Source organism: Lipotes vexillifer, unplaced genomic scaffold, assembly GCF_000442215.2.
Source record: "Lipotes vexillifer unplaced genomic scaffold, Lipotes_vexillifer_v1.1 scaffold983, whole genome shotgun sequence".
Classification (NCBI taxonomy): Eukaryota; Metazoa; Chordata; class Mammalia; order Artiodactyla; family Lipotidae; genus Lipotes; species Lipotes vexillifer.
The window spans coordinates 390,771-399,550 of NW_006783200.1; positions in this window are offsets into that span (position 1 = coordinate 390,771).

The following is an 8,780-nucleotide window of genomic DNA, read 5'->3' on the forward strand; positions in this document are numbered from 1 at the left end:
GTGCTCATGGAACATTCTCCAGGATAGATCATATCTTGGGTCACAGATCAAGCCTTGGTAAATTAAAGAAAATTGAAATCGTATCAACTATCTTTTCCAACCACAACGCTATGAGACTAGATAGCAATTACAGGAAAAAATCTGTAAGAAATACAAACACATGGAGGTTAAACAACACACTACTTAATAACCAATAGATCACTGAAGAAATCAAAGAGGAAATCAAAAAATACCTAGAAACAAATGACAATGAAAACACAATGACCCAAAACCTATGGGATACAGCAAAAGCAATTCTAAGAGGGAAGTTTATAGCAATACAATCCTACCTTAAGAAACAAGAAACATCTCAAATAAACAACCTAACCTTACTCCTAAAGCAATTAGAGAAAAAAGAACAAAAAAAACCCCCAAAGTTAGCAGAAGGAAAGAAATGAGAAAGATCAGATCAGAAATGAATGAAAAAGAAATAAAGGAAACGATAGCAAAGATCAATAAAACTAAAGGCTGGTTCTTTGAGAAGATAAACAAAATTGATAAACTATTAGCCAGACTTATCAAGAAAAAAAGGGAGAAGACCCAAATCAATAGAATTAGAAATGAAAAAGGAGAAGTAACAACTGACACTGCAGAAATACAAAGGATCATGAGAGATTACTACAAGCAGCTCTATGCCAATAAAATGGACAACCTGGAAGAAATGGACAAATTCTTGGAAATGCACAACCTTCCGAGACTGAACCAGGAAGAAACAGAGAATATGAACAGACCAATCACAAGCACTGAAATTGAAACTGTGATTAAACATCTTCCAACAAACAAAAGCCCGGGACCAGAGGGCTTCACAGGCTAATTCTATCAAACATTTAGAGAAGAGCTAATACCTATCCTTCTCAAACTCTTCCAAAATATAGCAGAGGGAGGAACACTCCCAAACTCATTCTACGAGGCCACCATCACTCTGATACCAAAAGCAGACAAGGATGTCACAAAGAAAGAAAACTACAGGCCAATATCACTGATGAACATAGATGCAAAAATCCTCAACAAAATACTAGCAAACAGAATCCAACAGCACATTAAAAGGATCATACACCATGATCAAGTGGGGTTTATTCCAGGAATGCAAGGATTCTTCAATATACGCAAAACAATCAATGTGATAAACCATATTAACAAATTGAAGGAGAAAAACCGTATGATCATCTCAACAGATGCAGAGAAAGCTTTCGACAAAATTCAACACCCATTTATGATAAAAACCCTGCAGAAAGTAGGCATAGAGGGAAGTTTCCCCAACATAATAAAGGCCATATATGACAAACCCACAGCCAACATCATCCTCAATGGTGAGAAACCATTTCCACTAAGATCAGGAGCAAGACAAGGTTGCCCATTCTCACCACTATTATTCAACATAGTTTTGGAAGTTTTAGCCACAGCAATCAGAAGAAAAAGAAATAAAAGGAATCCAAATCAGAAAAGAAGAAGTAAAGCTGTCACTGTTTGCAGATGACATGATACTATACATAGAGAATCCTAAAGATGCTACCAGAAAACTACTAGAGCTAATCAATGAATTTGGTAAAGTAGCAGGATACAAAATTAATGCACAGAAATATCTTGCATTCCTCTACACTAATGATGAAAAATATGAAAGTGAAAATAAGAAAACACTCCCATTTACCTTTGCAACAAAAAGAATAAAATATCTAGGAATAAACCTATCTTAAGTAGACAAAAGACCTGTATGCAGAAAACTGTAAGACATGGATGAAAGAAATTAAAGATGACACAAATAGATGGAGAGATATACCATGTTCTTGGATTGGAAAAATCAACATTGTGAAAATGACTCTACCCAAAGCAATCTACAGATTTAATGCAATCCCTATCAAACTACCACTGGCATTTTTTCACAGAACTAGAACAAAAAATTTCACAATTTGTATGGAGACACAAAAGATGCCGAATAGCCAAAGCAATCTTGAGAGAGAAAAATGGAGCTGGAGGAATCAGGCTCCCTGACTTCAGACTATACTACAAAGCTACAGTAATCAAGACAGTATGGTCCTGGCACAGAAACAGAAAGATAGATCAATGGAACAGGATAGAAAGCCCAGTGATAAACCCATGCACATATGGTCACCTTATGTTTGATAACGGAGGCAAGAATATACAGTGGAGAAGATACAGCCTCTTCAATAAGTGGTGCTGGGAAAACTGGACAGCTACATGTAAAAGAATGAAATTAGAACACTCCCTAACACCATACACAAAAATAAGCTCAAAATGGATTAAAGACCTAAATGTAAGGCCAGACACCTTCAAACTCTTAGAGGAAAACATAGGCAGAACACTCTATGACATAAATCACAGCAAGATCCTTCTTGACCCATCTCCTAGAGTAATGGAGATAAAAACAAAAATAAACAAATGGGACCTAATGAAACTTCAAAGCTTTTGCACAGCAAAGGAAACCATAAACAAGACCAAAAGACAGCCCTCAGAATGGGAGAAAATATTTGCAAATGAATCAACTGACAAAGGATTAATCTCTAAAATTTACAGGCAGCTCATGCAGCTCAATAACAAAAAAATAAACAACCCAATCCAAAAATGGGCAGAAGACCTAAATAGACATTTCTCCAAAGAAGATATACAGACTGCCAACAAACACATGAAAGAATGCTCAACATCATTAATCATTAGAGAAATGCAAATCAAAACTACAATGAGATATCATCTCACACCAGTCAGAATGGCCATCATCAAAAAATCTAGAAACAATAAATGCTGGAGAGGGTGTGGAGAAAAGGGAACACTCTTGCACTGCTGGTGGGAATGTGAATTGGTTCAGCCACTATGGAGAACAGTATGGAGGTTCCTTAAAAAACTACAAATAGAACTACCATATGACCCAGCAATCCCACTACTAGGTATATACCCTGAGGAAACCAGAATTCAGAAAGAGTCATGTACCAAAATGTTCATTGCAGCTCTATTTACAATAGCCCGGAGATGGAAACAACCTAAGTGCCCGTCGTCGGATGAATGGATAAAGAAGATGTGGCACATATATACTCTTAGAGGAGAACATAGGCAGAACACTGTATGACATAAATCACAGCAAGATCCTTTTTGACCCACTTCCTAAAGAAATGGAAATAAAAACAAAAATAAATAAATGGGACCTAATGAAACTTAAAAGCTTTTACACAGCCAAGGAAACCATAAACAAGATGAAAAGACAACCCTCAGAATGGGAGAAAATATTTGCAAATGAAGCAACTGACAAAGGATTAATCTCCAAAATTTACAAGCAGCTCATGCAGCTCAATGTCAAAAAAACAGCCCAGTCCAAAAATGGGCAGAAGACCTACATAGACATTTCTGCAAAGAAGATATGCAGATTGCCAACAGACAAATGAAAGAACGCTCGACATCATTAATCATTAGAGAAATGCAAATCAAAACTGCCATGAGATATCATCTCACACAGGTCAGAATGGCCATCATCAAAAAATCTACAAACAATAAATGCTGGAGAGGGTGTGGAGAAAAGGGAACCCTCTTGCACTGTTGGTGGGAATGTAAATTGATACAGCCACTATGGAGAACAGTACGGAGGTTCCTTAAAAAACTACAAATAGAACTACCATATGACCCAGCAATCCCACTACTAGGTATATACCCTGAGGAAACCAGAATTCAGAAAGAGTCATGTACCAAAATGTTCATTGCAGCTCTATTTACAATAGCCCGGAGATGGAAACAACCTAAGTGCCCGTCAACAGATGAATGGATAAAGAAGATGCAGCACATATATACAATGGAATATTACTCAACCATAAAAAGGAATGAAACTGAGTTATTTGTAGTGAGGTGGATGGACCTAGAGACTGTCATGCAGAGTGAAGTAAGTCAGAAAGAGAAAAAGAAATACCATATGCTAACACATATATATGGAATCTTAAAAAAAAAATGGTCATGAAGAACCTAGGAGCTAGACGGGAATAAAGATGCAGACCTACTAGAGAATGGACTTGAGGACATGGGAAGGGGGAAGGGTAAGCTGGGACAAAGTGAGAGAGTGGCATGGACATATATTATACAATACCAAACGTAAAATAGATAGCTAGTGGGAAGCAGCCGCATAGCACAGGGAGATTAGCTCCGTGTTTTGTGACCACCTAGAGGGGTGGGATAGAGAGGGACGGAGGGAGACACAAGGGAAGAGGTATGGGCATATATGTATATATATAGCTGATTCACTTTGTTATAAAGCAGAAAGTAACACACCATTGTAAAGCTATTATACTCCAATAAAGATGTTAAAAGAATAAAATAAAATAAAGGTCTTTTCTGTTTGTATTCCAGATTCTGCCACTACCGGAAGTCAAAATCTTCCAGAATAAGTTGTTCTTGTTATAGAATCTTAGTGTAGGGTGGCAATTGTAGTCTCTGTCATGCAGTCTGTACCCTGTAGTTTGCAGTCTATACCCAGAGTGCTCCAGTGCTCAAACGACCTGCCCTTGTTTGCCCAGCTGGTTAGCACAGAGCCAGGCCCAGGACCCCAAACCCTGGAGCCTTGCTGTGGGCCGGCCTCTCCCTGCCTGCCCACCTCTACTTGAGAGATCACCTCATCTCACTGAAGTCATCTCCTTAGTATCCCACTGTAAGCTGAGGCACCCTGCAAACCTCTCCAGGCCTGTGCTTCCTCTGCTGGGGAAATACTTAAATAGGACCACCTCTCCTTATCAGTGATCCTCTTCTGTTTTACGAAATCCTCACGCCATCCCCATACGTGGAGAGAAGGCAAGGGAAGGGCACAGCTGAATCTGCACACTGAGTCCTGTGCTGTGAGCATCTGCTGCCTGGTCTGCTCTGCAGTACTGCCTGCAGCGAATTGTCACGTGGATTCTTGGAGGCCTGTGGTGGGGCCTCATGCCGATCACAGTGCAGGGCAATCTGGACAGATGTAAGAGTCTCACCTCTTGATGCTTTTTGCTTTCCAGAGCATGGCAGCTTGATTTTGATGTGTGCTTGTCCTGGGTTGCCTTCTCTGTAATTTAATGCAATTTGTTACTTACCAAGGCAGGGAGGTCTTTGGTTACGAACGAGCCCGTGTGAGTCGGTTAGGACTACAGGTGGGTTTAATGATGCTTCCTGGCCATGCCACGGTAGACGAATGGCGTGAGACAGGGAAGAGCCTTGTGCTTGCTGTGTCCTCCACTAGGGGAGGTAACCCAGCATCCCTGGGAAAAGCAGAAAGGGAGGAAGATCCTCTTTCCAGTGCCCTTCATCTTTCTGTTTCTATGAAAATAATAACTTACATAAATGTGCTTGTGGGCTCTTGTGTTTCTGACATCATCGATTCATTTCTTTGCCAGCTTTCCTAATTTTGCCATCCCAAATTCTATTGTATTCATTTCCCCATTGAATCATCTACAAGCCAAGCTCCTTTTAGGCAGAGAGGTCTAGGGGTTGCATTGGGTTGCATCGGGTTGGCATCAGGCCTCTCCCTCCCATGCTGGGCTAGTGGCAGAGGTGGCGAAAGAAGAGCCAGGGCCACTGCCTCAGCTACAGGCCTCTTGAGATTGGATCAGGGCCTGGACCAGTCTGGAGGGGGATGCATGACAAGAAGCCCCAGAACCCGTGCAGTGTGTGACCTCCACTTTGTGGGCAACAGGACATCCATTCCAAAAGACTCAGGAGATTTTTCTCTCATTCCACCCCTGTGAGGCCAGGGATTGTGGGAAGCCACAGACTGACTTGTCAGCCGGGGAAGCATGGAGAGAGCACATATATATACATGCATGAGTTCCTTACTTTTAAACGTTTATAACGAAAGACTCCAGTGGTAAATGATACTGTTAGAATGTATTCCCCTCCTACAGGACTTACTGTTGTGCATTTCCAAAACTAAATCAAGCCTTTAATTTACAGACACCTACTGTTTTGTGTGTTGAACACACAAATTCTATTATAATAGAAACTGAGGGTGCATGATGGGTTAAATGAGTAAGATACATCTCATCTCTCAAGAAGCTCTGTTAGGAGAGATAAAGGAATGAACCACTAGTTGGCATCTGAGTCATGGGAACTTAGGGAAGAAATCGTCTCTTGTTTAGGCCTATATATACCAGTGTCCCTTCTGTTCACTTTTGGTGGCATTATAACATCAGGCATTAAGTGGAGTTCTGAAATGTCTCACCCAGGGGATTTTCCCCTGTTGACAGCCTTGCTGGCCTTAAAATAGGGAGCTCTTTTCATTCCAGTTCCAGAAAGTGATGCTTGTGTTGTGATTGTTTTGCCATGGAACAGTTCCTGTCTCTATCACCATTGTACACAACGCAATAGGCTGTGTTCCTTCCTAGGAGTCATTAGGTTTCCCTAATGGGATGATCTAGAGGAAGAAAATAGAGCTCTGGCCCTCCTCCCTCATTAATGCTGTGTCTGCTTCACATCAAGCTCATTGAATTGTTTTTCTCCTTGTTTTCCTCCTTGACTCAGGAAGAGGATTTAAATCCTGGCTTTCTTGACGTGGGACTTTAGTACATTTGCTATTGCAGCTGAACCCGCCTTGCAAGCTATGAGCAGAAATGCTGTTGCAAGATTGGCACATAATGTGGACAGTGCTCTGAGGTTTGCTTTATAAGTCGAAAGACTGTGTCCCGTAGGCTTTGAGAGTTTGTCATTGGCGCACTCCACCTGCATAGGCCCCCAGGCTCAATAAAGCCAATGGAGGTTCTTAAGAAATGCTGGAAATGCTGAGTACAGATGATTGACATCTGCTGCTTAGTGTCATAGTGACCATGTGTCTCTATGGTTTTGGTGTCATACTGGGAGCTCCTATTTCAGCTTTGGTTTTGGTGTTTGGTTTTGGTGTCATACTGGGAGCTCCTATTTCAGCTGTCCCTGGAGCCAGTGAGGGCTGGGGGTGGAAAGCTCATCAGTGCCTAATAATGCTTAGTTTTCTCATCTTTGTTTTATTCCCCATGGGGACCTTTATTGCCACATGTCTATCTCTTGGCATGGTTCTTCGTTTAAGTAAAAACAAGATAATACATGCCCTTTCAAGAATCATCTCTTGTTTAGGCCTATGCATACCAGTGTCCCTTCTGTTCACTTTTGGTGGCATTATAACATCAGGCATGAAGTGGAGTTCTGAAATGTCTCACTCAGGGGATTTTCCCCTGTTGACAGCCTTGCTGGCCTTAAAATAGGGAGCCAGTTTTTTCATTCTAGTTTCAGAAAGTGATGCTTATGTTGTGATTGTTTTGACTCAATCTTGTTATTTTATTTTATTTTTTTAGACTTAGAGTCCCTATGGGTTACCTAATTCCAGCCACTTATTAGTGGACAAAAATGAAGGTGCCCTGAAAGTGACTGATGTGAAAAGTTGCCTTGATCCTTCCTCCGTAAGGCTGGTTAGTGGGAACATGGAGCGGGAAGGAGGGAGGTGGCAGAAAGGAAAAGGAGGTTGAAGGAGAGCTTTAATGTGGGGGTTGAGAAAGCAGAAGGGTAACAAAACATAAGCCTCCTTACAGCATCTGCAACTGGCCAAGCTCTAAAGGCCTGGAACAGCAACAGCTGTGAAAAGACCCAGGTTTTCTCATTCTTCTAGCAGTTGTTCATATAAGTTCTTACAATTTATCACCCCAGCATAGACTGGGGAAGATGAGATTATAAAATAAGATATTAAAAAAGAAGGAAGGCTGGCCGATTTCTCTTCTGAAAAGGATTTTATCACATAACCAATTAACGTAGTCTAATGGAGGGAGATAATTGTACAAATCTAAATAAGTAGAAAGTGGGAATTGTCAAAATATTTTTAAAAGCAAGGGTCTAACTTTTAGATGTACACAGTTACTCAGGAAATTTCAACAGCTGTTGCTAAGCAGAGGCACTGCTGGGCCGTCTTTAATGTAATAGACAGCACTTTAAATATTGGCACTTGTTTTCACAAAACAAATGTTTCTTTAGGAACTTCTTTTTGATAAAGAAATAGTAGTAAGACACTTGACAAATGCTTGTCATTGATTTTATATTTTTAAACATTTTAACAAGGTGGCCTCTTAAAGGGATATAACTCCCACCGCCCCCGACCCTGCATCCCCCAAATGCATATATGCTCTGATGACCACAGGGAGTAGCAGAGGGAACTCAGCTCTGGCAGGAAGAGAAAAATATATGGAGTCTTCAACCGTGTCTTTAACGTCCATTCCTTAGAATTGTGCCTTGTGGCTCCTCATATTACCTGCCCCAGGAGTGAAGAGCCACCGTATAATTAGATTGCAACATTTCCACTCTGTGGAGGCTTTGACAAGTGAATCTTTTTGAAATTGCAGAGTTTTCAGATAGCTGGAGGTAAAGCCTTAAGTGCTGCTGCTTCCATTTGGAAGTCTTTGCTGTAGTATATTTCTAAAATACCTATGTATTTGACTGGCTTCTTAAATACTGAACAAAATGTATCCTCTTCTTGATGGCTTAAGAGTATCATTATGGCTATCATTTGACTGTTGTGTAATAAAGATGTACATCAGTGGGCACTGATCCTACTAAGCAGTCCAGAAACTTGGATGAAAGAGTTACTCATGTCAGTTTACCTCTTGGTCATTTGCCTCAGTCTTTCAAAAATAGAATGAGACACAGTCGGCTATGTGATCTATGAGAAAGTGCCTTTCAGCTAAATTCATTCACACATAGACCATGGAAACAGTCTTTTCCTAAAGAATTTTATTTGCCCTTCAGAAATCCATCTCTGCTTTTCATTC